The sequence below is a fragment of the Dama dama genome, chromosome 23, assembly GCF_033118175.1.
Source record: "Dama dama isolate Ldn47 chromosome 23, ASM3311817v1, whole genome shotgun sequence".
Lineage (NCBI taxonomy): Eukaryota > Metazoa > Chordata > Mammalia > Artiodactyla > Cervidae > Dama > Dama dama.
The window spans coordinates 26,334,909-26,349,960 of record NC_083703.1 but is presented as its reverse complement, the minus strand read 5'-3'; the positions used below and the strand labels follow the sequence as shown (position 1 = coordinate 26,349,960).

Below are 15,052 nucleotides of genomic sequence, written 5' to 3'. Positions count from 1 at the left end.
TGACACTCAATACTTTTCCCGAGAAACACACTTTGAAGTTTAAGCGCGCTATAGATCCGGTCTCCACTATGTCTCAATTACCGCATCACTGACATCGCTACCATTTCTTGTTTGGCTTTTCCTTTGGCAGCTCTTGCCACCATATCAAGGGCAAACAAAAAGGAACAGGTTCAAAGAGTTCAATCAGAGCAAGGGCAAGCATGACCTTTGATTTCACAGGAAAAGGGAAAAAAAAAGAAATTAAGTGCATTTGCCGAGGGAAACACAGTCTTTGTATTTCAGGATACAGAGGGAGTTAGTGCCGCCTGAGCGAGGAGAAGCAGTCCTCCCGCTGAAGTGATACACCCAACCGTCACATCTTTTATCTGGACGGGTCTCAGATACATAAATCTGCTGAACAGTTCTGAACGGAACCGATTTTCTTTGGGGCCAAGTAACAAGATGCCGAAGGCCTCCAGGACTCAAAACAAGAATTAGAGTTTATTCTGACATCAAAACGGTGCATTGTTGTGAACTGTATCATGTTTAATGATGTTTTGCTCTGTCTCTTCCATAATTTGGGGCTTCATCTTAAAGCCCTGGTTTCTACACTTTGCTCAATTATAAGAAAACTGTCACCATTTGGCCACATTCTAACACTAACTATATTACTATCACTCATAATGCTTTTTTTTTTTTAATGTTTTAACCAATAACTTTCTAAATTAAAAAAAATTATTTACTTATTTATTTTTGGCTTTGCTGAGTCTTCACTGCTGTGCTCAGGCTCTCTCTAGTTACAGCGAGCAGGGCTGTTCTCTAGTTGCGGTACGCGGGCTTCTCGTTGCAGTGGTTTCGCTTGTTGCGGAGCACAGGCACACGGGCTTAGTTGTGGGATCTTTCTGGACCACGGGTTAAACCCCTGTCCCCTGCACTGACAGGCAGATTCTTAACCACGAGATCACCTGGGAAGTCCAATGCTTTTCTTGACATCAGTTTTAAATTGCTTTTTCTTTCTTTCTTAGTTGGGATGAACAATAATATTGATTAACTCTCAGGTTCCCTGTGCTACTTGTCTTTCCAACACGTGACACAACAACATAATACAATCATTAAAATGTAAGAATCTGTTTTCCTTTTTGCTATCAAAACTCACCAGTTCCAAGTGAGGAACAACTCTGAAAATATTCTCAGTAGGAAGACGTGAGAGTTTCCAGCTAGGTTACCGTAGGAGCCGTTGCTTCAGCAAAGAGGCTGACTTTTGCAAATAATGCTATAATATTACCCAACCCTTTTTAGCCAAGATTGCTTTATTCAAAGCATATCATAATTTGAAGCAGCTGCTGTTTTTCAGTTGACTTGATGGCCTATTCTCCTTCAATAAAAATATTGGATAATCTAAATCTGGTTAGTTCAAAATCCATTTATTTTGGGGCCAGGCCCATGCATTTCCAATTAATGAGCTCTGGCCCCATGGCAGGGTTGTGTTGCTATCTGGACAGGAAGGGGAACCTGGCTACACTTAACTGCAACACAGATGGCCCAGGGAAGTCAGATATACAGTATTCTCCTACATCAACCAAGAGAACACACCTTGGTGGGTCCTGTGGGATGAGAGCCAAGGCGGGGAGGCACTGGAGATGGAGAAAGAGCTGGTCTAAGGGACCAGCGCTTGGGGTCCAGCCCTGTTTTTGGTCAGTCATTTCTTAATTCTGTGATCTTTACTAAATCACTCCATCCATGCCAGGCCTCCAGAGTCTCGACTGACCGGGGTGGAGGGGGTGTGGATTATAAAAGATGATGTGCAAGACCTTCTTTCCACCTCTGAAACCCTATGATTCCAAGTCATCTGGGCCTATTTCTTGAGGTAACACCAATGACACAGATCAGATTGTATTTCCTCAGCCACCAAGCTGGAGTCGCAGTTCAAGTGTCTCAGGAGCAGACGTATTGCTCCTGCAAATTACATGCAGACCCCATGGGAACAAAACAGGACAGAGAGGGAAATGGCTTAGCACCGGGTGATTCGTAGCTCGAAGACGCATTTTTTCCCCTTTAAAAAAATTAGTAAGTGCTTTTTCTCCTACAAATATATATATAAGTAACATGATTTATATAAAAGTAGTTATATAAAATACTGAGAATTTTAGAAAAAGTATAAAGGAAAGAATGGTCCCCAGAGACACACTACTATACATAAAATAGAAAAGCAACAAGAATTTACTGTGTAACACCAGTATTCAATATATTCATTATCATGTGATAACCTATCATGGAAAAGAATCTGAAAAAAAATGTATAACTGAATCACTGCTATATACCTGATATTATAATATTTATAACATTGTAAGTCAACTACACTTAAATTAAAAACAAGAAATGATAAAAGAGTGACCCAAGGGAGCTCTCTACAAAGTAGGACCTTGGAATGAGGGAGCCTAAGCAATGTACTATGTAGTCTGGGCTTCCCTGTTGGGGACCCAGTGAGAAGACAGAAAAGCAAAACCTCAGGAAGGAGGCAACATGTGGATGCAAAGAATACCACCTGCAAAGGCCAGGACTTAAGCTTCCTGTCAGAGGCAATTTCCACTAACATCTGTATTTACAAGAACCAAGCTGAGAGATACAGTTTGGATATCAAAGGGCAGAGGGTGTGGTGTAAACTTCTCCCCAGGAATGGCTAACAACCCAGCATGCCCCCCCACCCCAACCCCCGCTGAAGGAAAAGGAAGGTCCCGTTCCCACTGACTTTCCAATGTGTTGGTTGTTAGCCAGCCCTGGATCCTACGCAGCCATGGAAGCTGGAAGCAAGTGGCCTTGCTCCTGCAGCCCAAGTTCAGGGCTGGGATGAGCAGCTGCATCCCCGATGATACTGTTGGCTGTAATTACTTCGCCTAGCGAATTACCAGGATATTTTTGCAGCCGAGTGGATGTCTCAATCTTCAGACGGTGGGGGGTTGAGGAGAGCCACAGCCCATGTCTCTGGGGTGGCTTGAACCCTCCACCTCCGACGTTCTGTAACTTTCTTCCTGTCCTCCTAACAGCGCTGCCAGGAGTCTGGAAGTGCAGCAGGCAGGCACATGCAGGCCTGTCTCCATTCAAAGACACTTTCTCCCTTGAAAATTGGGCTCATGAATCAGCTCCTTGCTCTGTCCTGGGAAGATGGTTTTTCTGAGTGCCACGGCACATGAAGTGAAGGAGGAAACAGGAAGGAGGAGACGGTAGTTCATCCACAGTGTTTTTTTTTTTTTAATTGGAGGATAATTGCTTTACAATATCGTGTTGGCCTCTGCCATACATAATGAATCAGCCTCAGGTATACATGTGTTCCCTCCCTCCTGAATCTCCTCTCACCTCCCACTCCATCCAGCCCTCCAGGCTGTCACAGAGCACTGGGCTGAGCTCCCGTGTCACACGGCCAACGCCCACTTGTTATCTACTTTACATATGGAAACATGTGTTTCTATGTCACTCTCTCAATTTGTCCCACCCTCTCCTTCCCCCACTGTGTCCACAAATCTGTTCTCTGTGTCTCTGCCCTGCTTTTTGCTATCCCCACACTATCGGACACTATCAGACATTTACTGTTTTCTTTTCACTCCAAGTAAGTTGCAGCCAGGTCCCTGGATAAACAACCAGTCTGCTACTAGGTTTTGGATGTTACAGATGAAACCAAAAAAAAAAAAAATCCAAAACATTTCTCTTGAAGCCAAGTAAGCATTGCTTATTTATAACTACTATTTTCAAGATAAGTTATCGGTATCTGACTGCAGACTTGGAGTCTTAGCTACTGGTAAGGAAGGGAGTGCAGTGTAGGATTTAAAAACAAGGACTAGAAAGACAGTCAGCCTGGGCTCAGTCCCAGTTTTGATTCCAGCTAGTGTGTGACTTGTCACTTGATCTCTCTCAGTCTCAGTTTTCTTACTTTAAAATGGGTATAATAGTACCTATGCCTTGCGGTTATAATGACCAAATGAAATAATATATATTATTTAGACCACATTGGTTAACAACTTCTCATTCATATGAACTCCTCTATAAACGGAGATAAACATATTCAGGCACACATGTACCTTTAAAAGGAAACAGACTGACTTAAAAAGACACTGATCTTATTAAAAAGAAATATATACAAATATTGTGATTGAACTATTATTGCAAGGATAAGACAGAATAGTTATCTCAAGTACATACAATTTCTGCCACAGATTTTTTCCGGGTTTTTCCATTAAACCTCATATAACAGGGATAGATCTGTTATATAAAAATTGCAGACATTTTAAATGTTGTACATAAAGCTTAAATGGATATATCTCAAAGAATTTTTTAAAAACCAAGATAAAAAAGTCCTTTATATTTTAAAATGTAAGGTGATTTTCACAAGGAAAATACAACAGATAATGTTTTCCTTGAATACTGAAGGAAACATACTAACCTCCCCCTCTGCCCCCCAATTTGTACCACGCCTTCAAATTTTCAATCGTCTCAGAAACTGAATGCAAGTCAAATATCTTCGTGAAAACACTGAAAACTGTCACAAAACACATGCATCAATGAGATCTGTACAAGCAAACAACATTGACACTTGAAATCCTTTTCTAAATTATAAGGTTAAACAGAAAGATCACGAGATTAAACAGAGATTTATAGACTGGAGAGACAGCCCAATGTAACTTAAGTGGATTTTAAAAAACAGACCAACACCAATAACAAAGAAGTTTCCTTCTAAGCAGTGTGCAAGAAGTTAAAATAAAAACCTAGCATCTCAATTCCACATGGCATGGAACTTGAATACAGGAAAGTTGACTCATTTGGAGGTAAACGTGCTACAACAGGGACCCCAAATCCTGAAAACCCTATTTTGTTATAAAGATACAGTTCTTACCTTACATCTTCCACAAACTGTTCTCTTCTAGAAGAAACTTTCTAGACGTTCAGAGACCTTGAAACCACCCATCTCTCGAATGCTTCCAGCTCCGCCTGTCTTGATGGTAACTAAATGCAAGGCTTGGGTTTTTTTTTTTTTTTAACAGAAGGAAGCTTTTAGTCAAAATATGTGGTTTAAAGGAGCAGTATCCAGCCTTGTTAAAACTATTTCACGGACATTCAGAGGTTTTGTTTCTCCTCTATGAAAGTTAAATCTGAGTAGGAAGGCATTTTTCCTGTCCCGGAAATCAGCATAACTAAAAACCAATGCTGAGTTAACGAGAAATGTTTCTTCCATGTGTTCCGTCTGGCAGAAACGGCAAGCCATATCAAGGGAACACGTGATGTTTATAAATACAATATGGCTCGTGTTGTCATAACCTCTCAATGACAAAAAAAAAAAAAAAGAAAGAAAAAGCAGGCAGCCACACAGCAGGAAAGATGAGATCTGTATCATTTGGAAGCTGCCTGTCAGATATGCATATATTACTAGTTCTTGCACCTTAAAAAATAAAATAGAGCTGGAAGCAGTGAGGAAGGGAAAAAAAAATACCCTGCTCTGTAAAGCCACTGTACGAAAGTGTATAAATGATGAGTTGTGTTTGCCCAGCTAATAATTTCAATAAGAATAATTCCTTACCAACTGCAGCAGAAACATCTTTTCGCCTGTCAGAAAGACACATCATAAAAGGGACATAATGAGGTATATACCTGGTAAGCCAGTTCTGTAGAGTTAAATCAACTACACTCTTTAGCAGATAAGAGGATGAAGGAAAGCTGGCACAAAGCTGGCAACAGATGTGAAAATTATAGACGTCTGTACCACTACTGATTATTGACTGTCTGATCTTCTACTACAGGGGACCCCAACCTCTAGGACCTAATGCCTGACGGTCTGAGGTGGAGCTGACGTAATAATAATAGAAATAAAGTGCACAGTAAATGTTATGCACTTGAATCATCTTGAACCCTGCCCCCCACCCCCAAATCTCCCCAGGGCCATGGAAAAATTGTGTCTTCCACAAGACTGGTCCCTGGTGCCAAAAAGGTTGGGGACCACTGTTCTACTAGACTGGACGATCTCTGTAAGGCAGGTACCATACTTGGTCACTATTATATCTTCGAAATCTTATACAAGAGTCCAAATCACAGTCAAGATTCAATGCATGATGGTTGGGTGAGTGGGTCAGTGAAACTTCACAATCACTGGAAGTAGTTAACTGTTCCAAAATCATCACTCCTACTTGATAAGTCTGCAGGTATCTGAAATACTGATTACCCACTCAGTCTAAAAGCAAGATGTGTCCTGCTGAGTTAGAAATAACAGTAAACCAAGATCTGTCTTCATTAATTCGTTATCCAGAGATTGGCTTACTTTCTACCATGGGTGAATTTTACTCTTGAAAATAAAATGCAGATCTGTGTGCATTTCTGACAACCAGTTAGTTTAATCTGACAAATTTGTTATTCTCATCCTAAATTATACAGTAATTAACTGCAATAAAATTATATTTATAGGATGAGTAATTTTGTTAGATGTTCTTAGTTCTCATTTTGGTCAGGAATTACTCCTGGGATAAACAAGGGAATGTGCTGTAAATCTCAAATGTTTACATGTGCACATCACTGTACTGGTTTTAGCAGAGAAGGCATTAACTGAAAGTGTGTGACAGGAAAAGTGCTGACATAAGCCCCTTTTCCATCCACGTGTTTAAGGAGAATTTCCTCAAAGCAGGACGCTGTTGCAGGGAAACACAGAGAGTGTGAAGATGAATGGAATAGGGGTTTGCTCCCACGAAGCGTGGAGTTTACAAAAGAACTTCAGATGTGTACATCAGTAACTACAACGCGGACGGGAAAAGGTGAGGGTTCTCAGAGAGGGGAGAGACGGGTGAGGTTCGATGGAATCAGAGAAGGGACAGTGGTTAGTGAGGCTTGGATAAGAGAGGAGTCAGGAAAGGCATGATGAAGATAGTAGCTGTCGAGTTAGGTCTTCAAAGATGGACAGGAGAGAAAGGAGAATCCTTTCACACTGTTGGTGAGACTGTAAATTGGTGTAGTCAGTATGGAAAACAGTATGGAGATTCCTAAAATAACAGAACTACCATACGACCCAGCTATTCCACTTATGGATATTTATCTGAAGAACACAAGAATACTAATTGAAAAGATATTTGTCCCCTAATATTCACTGCAACATTATTCACAATAGCCAATATATGGGAACAACCAAAGTGTCCATCAGTGGATGAATGGATGAAGATGTGAAATATATACATGCATATACATGTATACACACAATGGAATACTACTCAGCCATAAAAAAGAAAGAAACCCTGCCACACGCAACAATGTGTATGGACTAGGAGGGTATTACACTAACTAAGTCAGAGAAAGACAAGTACCATATGACCTTACTCATATGTGGAATCTAAACAAACAAAAACACCAAAGTTAATGAACAAAGAAAACAAAAAACAAAGTCACAGATATAGAAAAGAGATTGATGGTTACCAGAGGGAAAGTGGGTTGGGGGGAGGGTGGAATGAATGAAGAGGTCAACTGTAGGATAATGGATGGAGACTAGATGTGTGATGGTGACCACTCTGGAGTTTGTATATAGATACCACACACCTGAAACTTCTATAATTAAAAAAATGAGTAGCACATGGGTCCTGATGATGAAGACAGTAGTGTGGGGAAGGACAGTAGGGACCACTGGAGGGATGAGGAGGCCAGTTTTGGAGCTGGTCTGTCTGCCTCTGAAACTAGCTCCATCTCTGATGTGCTGTGTGGCTTTGAGAAGGTTTCCTGACCTCTCTGATCCACATCTGAAACAGGGGGGTCATAAGAATTCCTCTCACACGGGGTTGTTCTGAACAAATGAGAGTGATTATGAGCACAATACTTCGCACGGTACCTGGCACAACGTGAGTCTTAGTTATTAGTACCACTGCCATTATATGAGTGAAGGGAACATAGGGCAGCTGGGTCAATGAAAGAATGAGAGAATGAAAGAAAATTAGCTAGGAGTGGTTTCCTAAACTTCCGTTTCTAAGGGGTTTTCTTGCCTTAGCCCAAATCCCAAGCCCTTCTTTTCAACCAGAGCACTGCCCTGTAGAAAAAAGGGCCTGAACTCTGTGGCAGGCCAACTTCACACAAACATACTAAATAATACATATATTTTTTCTTTCTTTCTTTTCATTTGGCCATGCCAGATGGTAAATGGAATCTTAGTTCCCCAACCAAGGATCGAACCCATGCCCATTGCAATGGTAGTGTGGAGTCCCAATTACTGGACTGCCACGGAATTCCCTTCTTTTTTCCAGGTGGGATACCCTTTTAGCCCAGTCAGACGAGAACAGAAGGGAGCATGTTCACTATAAAAGGAGGCCAGGAAACAGATGCATAATATACACACACAAGAGAATCAAGAAGTGAAACAAATATTTTAAAAAGATATTTCACGTGTTTTAAAATCTTGTTAAGAGCATCATTTCAAAACTTGCAAAACCTGAAGGGAAATGTCAAGGAAGGGAGGCTGTGGGCTAAGTAGAGTCATAACCGGGTTGAAATCCTATGTTTGACATATACCAGCTGTTTGGGCCTGGGAAAGACGTCACTGGCCTTAATTCTATCATCTATAAAAACTGAGTCAGTGTGAAGAGTTGTTGACTCATTTAAATAACATGTAAGGTATTTAACACATTGCCTTCTATGTGGATGCAGAATGGTCTCATACTGAGAAACACAATGGAACAGAATGAATACTACTTATATACCATGACTGATTTCACAAGGAAATTAAGAGTCTACTCAAATCACTACAATTTTGCTCCCCTCCCCAAAAGTCAAATTGGAATGTATGACAGAAAGAAGATGAAAGCTGGAAAATTAAAAATAGAGGCCAGGCACAAAGCCAGCACACACCAACCAACACACAAGCCGTGAATGCCTGTACGCTGGCTGTGGGTGGGCCACAAATTTAATTCTAAGCCTTAGAGTAGCAACACAGAGGGAAAATGATCACTTACAAGATTCAAAGTGTCCATATGATAAAAATAAACCAGGAGAAGCACAACTATTTCTGGTGACGAGAACAGAGAGATATTTATACAGTGGGTTCTCATTAATGACAGAAGATGAATAATACACCGTTTGTATCACCATCATTATGGTACTCAACACATCGGCTTAACAAGCGTTTACACTTGCCATGGATGAGACACCAAGACTGGCTTTCGGAGGCCTACAAAAGGAACATGAACGGGAGTGTGCCTCTGGAGAACTTATATTCTTATGGGATGGGATGCGATGCACAAGCGTCTAAATGACTAAAACACCAGGAGAATGTACAACATGCCCCCCTAAAAGGAAATATTAAATCTGACAGAGAAGGCTTCACAGAGTAGGCAAGTCTTTTATTCATCCTCTAAAAGCAAGTTTTGTTTTTAACATTTTATTATGGATATTTCCACCAACCATAAAAATAAGTAGAGAAAATAACATAATGAACTCACAGCATCCAGCTCTGACATTTTTCAAAATTTTACCAATTTTGTTTCATCAATTTCCACTTTTGGGGTTTGTTTTGCCAGAGCATTTTAAAGCAAACCCCAGCAGCTGTACCATTTTAGCCTGTAAAATACTCCAGTGGGTCTTGTTTTTAAAAACATAACCACCGAGTCATTATTATACCCAACAGAATTACCGGTTATCCGTTAATATCATCTGATTCCTAACACATGTTCAAACTTCCCAAACAGTTTCAAAGATGTCTTTTACATTTGGTTTGTTCCAGTCAGGATCCAAACGTGGTGCACACATGGCTTTTGGGTTGTTAGCAGTCAGAAGAGACGTGGAAGAGTGGAAGAGTGTCTCCGCCCACCCTTTTATCATACTTGTCAACGGAACTGAGCTATTGTCCTGTAGTATGGTGGGTGGATGGATTTCGCAAGACATCATGGAGGGAGGGAGAGCGCATTGCAGAGACTCGGTGGAACTGAGGTGGCTAAGTTGGGATGGAGGTGATACAATGATCAGTCTCTGATATTCCCTTTTTTTTTTTTTTGGCTGTGCCATGCCGCTTGTAGGGTCTTAGTTCCCTGACCAGGGATCGAAACTGTGACTCCTGCAATGTAGGTATGGAGTTGCAACCACCACACTGCCAAGGAAATCCCAGCCTGTGCTAGTCTTTTGCACAATGGGAAATCGGGAGGTGACTTGGGAAATAGCTGCTAGGTTGGAGTAAGAGTTGGGGAGACTGGCTAAAAGCTGTTGCATTACCAACTGAGAGAAAAATAAAGCATACTGTCACTACAGCATCACAGCAGCACTGCTAAGAGCCTGGGGTCTGCAGCCAAGCTGCCCAGATTCAGATCTCAACTCTGCACTCTCTCGCTGTGCGGCCTGGGGTAGACGTCTTCAACAGACTTAAGAACTGTTTTCTGAGCTATAAATACAAGGGCTTGTACCAATACCTGCCTCAAAATGGTGTCTTGAGGATTTAAATGAAATTATCCATGAACATGCTTCGTCAAAGGCACAAAAACGTTAGCTACTGTGAGAGTCACGATGCGGGCCAGGGAAGCAGGGTGGTGTCTAAGAGGCCCTGCAGAGTGAGATGGATGGGTTCTGAGGACTGGTGGGATGATTTGAAAAACAGAACTTGGGTCACTGATAACTCAACTTTTAAAATCTTTTCTCTCCCTCTCATTTAAATACAGAGGCACCACACTCATAGACACACCATCAGCAGTCATGCCTTCATTCACACACACAGGAAAACAAGCAGAAAAAGGTTTGTGCTGGAAAGAAAGATCAGGATTTATGTTTTCTTCTTTGACAGGATACACCAGAAACATTGGAAGAATATCCATATGAAGACAACTGCTTGGAAGCTGAACATTGGTCTTACACTCTAGAGAAATGGCAGAGCTAGGGATACAGTTTCAAGGGTCATCTACACTGACCTAATGGTTAAATCAGTAGTAACACAAAAATGACAAGTGGAAAGATACAGATGAAAGAAAAAGAGCAAATTAAAACACACACACACACACACACACACACACACACTCGTAAAGCCTGGCTAAAGGCCCTGCAGACCATGTAGAGGACAAGAGAAAAAAGAAGAGTTAGTGAAGGAGGCTGGGGTGTGTCTGCATGCATGCAAGGGATTCAGAGATGGCAGTGTAATGGAAACCAAGGTTTCTAAGGAGACTGCCCATCACTGTCAAATGCAGGGCTCAGACAGAAGAGGTCTGGGGGCAGTGACTAATTTTGGCATTTGAAAGTTATTTAAGATGCAGAGCCAATACTGGGGGATGTGTTCTCTATGCAAATGCGGAAACTGTCCAACATGCAAGTACAAACTGAGGACATAGAGAAAGCAGAGAACTGACTGATCGCAGCAAAGAACCTCAGGAAGTAATCTCAAAGCACACATGAAGGTGGAAAAGGGACTTCCCTGTAGTCCAGTGGCTAGGACTCCTCACACCCAACTCAGGGGGCCGGGGTTAGAACCCTGGTCAGGGAACTAGATCCCACACGCCGCAACTAAGACCCAATACAGCCAATACATACACGAATAAGAAGAAAGTGGAAAATCCCGAAAACTGCAAAAAAAACCCCACTGGGTTCAGTAAATGGGAAGTCCCTGGTTCCCTCTGAGAGTCATGGAATGGAATATCTCATCTTCTGAGTTGTACATGTGTGAATTACAAACTCGTGAGTACATATATAATTTTAGCAAAAGGGCCCATTCCATGTGATGAGCTCAGACCCTTGGGAACTGAATTATCAAAGCTACTATCTAAAGTGATGAAACAAAAGCCAGGCAATTCATTTAGAGCAGGGTGATTTGCACCCACATGTAAAGAATCAGGAGATGCTCAGTTCGAGCAGAGAACCACAAGTCTCCCTGGGTAGATTAGCTTCAAAAATGCTCAGTTCTGGAAGAAAAGAAAACTCTAAATTGAAAAGATACAGGCATCCCATTGTTCACAGCAGCACTATTTACAATAGCCAAGACATGGAAGCAACCTAATTCAGTTCAGTTCAGTTGCTGTTGTGTCTGAAACTCTGCAACCTCATGCTACAGCACGCCAGGCCTCCCTGTCCATCACCAACTCCCAGAGTCTACTCAAACTCATGTCCATTGAATCGGTGATGCCATCCAACCATCTCATCCTCTGTTGTCCCCTTCTCCTCCCACCTTCAATCTTTCCCAGCATCAGGGTCTTTTCCAACGAGTTGATTCTTTGCATCAGATGGCCAAAGTATTGGAGTTTCAGCTTCAGTATCAGTCCTTCCAATGAATATTCAGGACTGATTTCCTTTAGGATGGACTGGTTGGATCTCCTTGCAGTCCAAGGGACTCTCAAGAGTCTTCTCCAACAACACAGTTCAAAAGCATCAATTCTTCATTGCTCAGTTTTCTTTATAGTCCAACTCTCACATCCATACACGACTACTGAAAAAAACCACAGCTTTGACTAGACGGACGTTTTTTGGCAAAGTAATGTCTCTGCTTTTTAATATTATGTCTAGGTTGGTCATAGCTTTTCTTTCAAGGAGCAAGCATCTTTTAATTTCATGGCTGCAATCACTATCTGCAGTGATTTTGGAGCCCAAAAAAATAAAGCCTCTCACTGTTTCCATTGTTTCCTCATCTATCTGCCATGAAGCGATGGGACCAGATGCCATGATCTTAGTTTTCTGAATGTTGAGTTTTAAGCCAACTTTTTCACTCTCCTCTTTCACTTTCATCAAGAGGCTCTTAAGTTCTTCGCTTTCTGCCATAAGGGTGGTGTCATCTGTATATCTGAGGTTATTGATATTTCTCCCGGCAATCTTGATTCCAGCTTGTGCTTCATCCAGTCCAACATTTCTCATGATGTACTCTGCATAGAAGTTAAATAAGCAGGGTGACAATATACAGCCTTGACGTACTCCTTTCCTGATCTGGAACCAGTCTGTTGTTCCATGTCCAGTTCTAACTGTTGTTTCTTGACCTGCATACAGATTTCTCAGGAGGCAGGTCGGGTGTTCTGGTATTCCCATCTCTTGAAGAATTTTCCAGTTTGTTGTGATCCACACAGTCAAAGACTTTGGCATAGTCAGTAAAGTAAAAGTAGATGTTTTTCTGGAACTCTCTTGCTGTTTCAATGATCCAGCGGATGTTGGCAATTTGATCTCTGGTTCCTCTGCCTTTTCTAAATCCAGCTTGACTATCTGGAAGTTCTCGGTTCATGTACTGTTGAAGCCTGGCTTGGAGAATTTTGAGCATTACTTTACTAGCGTGTGAGATTAGTGCAATTGTGCAGTAGTTTGAGCATTCTTTGGGATTGCCTTTCTTTGGGATTGGAATGAAAACTGACCTTTTCCAGTCCTGTGGCCACTGCTGAGTTTTCCAGATTTGCTGGCATATTGAATGCAGCACTTTCACAGCATCATCTTTTAGGATTTGAAATAGCTCAACTGGAATTCCATCACCTCCACTAGCTTTGTTCGTAGTGATGCTTCCTAAGGCCCCCTTGACTTCACACTCCAGGATTTCTGGTTCTAGGTGAGTGATCACACCATTGTGGTTATCTGGGTCATTAAGATCTTTTTTTGTATAGCTCCTCTATATATTCTTGCCACCTCATTTTAATATCTTCTGCTTCTGTTAGGTCTATATCATTTCTGTCCTTTATTGTGCTTATCTTTCCATGAAATGTTCCCTTGGTATCTCTAATTTTCTTGAAGAGATCGCTAGTCTTTCCCATTCCATTGTTTTCCTCTATTTCTTTGCATTGATCGCTGAGGAAGTCCTTCTTATCTCTCCTCACTATTCTTTAGAACTCTGCATTCAAATGGGTATATCTTTCCTTTTCTCCTTTACCTTTAGCTTCTCTTCTTTTCTCAGCTATTTGTAAGGTCTCGTCAGACAACCATTTTGCCTTTTTGCATTTATTTTTCTTGGGGAAGGTCTTCATCACTGCCTCCTGTACAATGTCATGAACCTCCATCCATAGTTCTTCAGGCACTCTGTCTATCAGATCTAATCCCTTGAATCTATTTCTCACTTCCACTGTATAATCATAAGGGATTTGATTTAGGTCATACCTGAATGGTCTAGTGGTTTTCCCTACTTTCTTCAATTCAAGTCTGAATTTGGCAATAAAGAGTTCATGATCTGAGTCATAGTCAGCTCCTAGTCTTGTTTTTGCTGACAGTATAGAGCTTCTCCATTTGAGGCTGCAAAGAATATAATCAATCTGATTTCGGTATTGACCATCTGGTGATGTCCGTGTGTAGAGTTGTCTCTTGTGTTGTTGGAAGAGCGTGTTTGCAACCTAAGTGCCCATTAATACATGAATGGCTTAAGAAGATGAAGGGGTTTTCAGGTGGCATTAGTGGTAAAAAACCCACCTGCCAATGCAGGAGATGTAAGAGATGTGGGTTCGACGCCTGGGTTGGGAAGATCCCCTGGAGGAGGGCATAGCAATCCACTCCAGTATTGTAGCCTGGAGAATCCCAAGGACCGAGGAGCCTGGCAGGCTGTGGTCCATTGGGTCACAGAGAGTTGGACACTACTGAAGTGACTCAGCACACAGCATATATAAGTGTGTATGTATGTGTGTATATACACATTAATATATACACACACACCATGAAATACTACCCATCCATGGAAAGAATGAAATACTCTCATTTGTAGCAACATGGATGGACCTAGAGAATATTATACTTAGTGAAGTCAAGAGAAAGACAAATATTATGAGATATTACTGATATGTGGAATCTAAAAATAGCACAAGTGAATCTATATACAAAACAGAAACAGACCACAGACATAGGAAAAACAAAAAACGTATGGTTACCAAGGGGAGAGAGAGAGAGGGACAAATTAGGAGTGTGGGATTAACAGATACAAACTATTATACATAAAATAGATATTCAATAAGGATTTATGCTGTGTAGCACAGAGAATTATATTCAATATCTTTTTTTTTATATATAATGAGATTTTTGTTGTTAGTTGCTCAGTCATGTCCAACTCTTTTGTGACCCATGGACTATAGTCCATCAGACTCCTCCGTCCATGGGATTTTTCCAGGCAAGAATACTGAAGTGGGTTGGCATTTCCTTCTCCAGGGGA

The 15,052-nt window shown here is 41.4% G+C and overlaps 1 protein-coding gene across 13 annotated transcripts in view; it reads right to left on the bottom strand.

The window, feature by feature from the left end:
- KIAA1217 (KIAA1217 ortholog) overlaps positions 1-15,052 on the bottom strand; it is a 440,539-nt gene that overhangs the window by 101,204 nt on the left and 324,283 nt on the right. The window contains exon 1 of one of the 13 annotated variants that reach the window (XM_061126202.1): positions 4,865-5,180. The exons of the other annotated variants lie outside the window; for them this stretch is intronic. The gene's annotated coding sequence lies outside the window, so the exon portion shown is untranslated. Of the gene's footprint in view, positions 1-4,864; positions 5,181-15,052 lie in introns of those variants that run through there. 13 annotated transcript variants of the gene reach the window in all.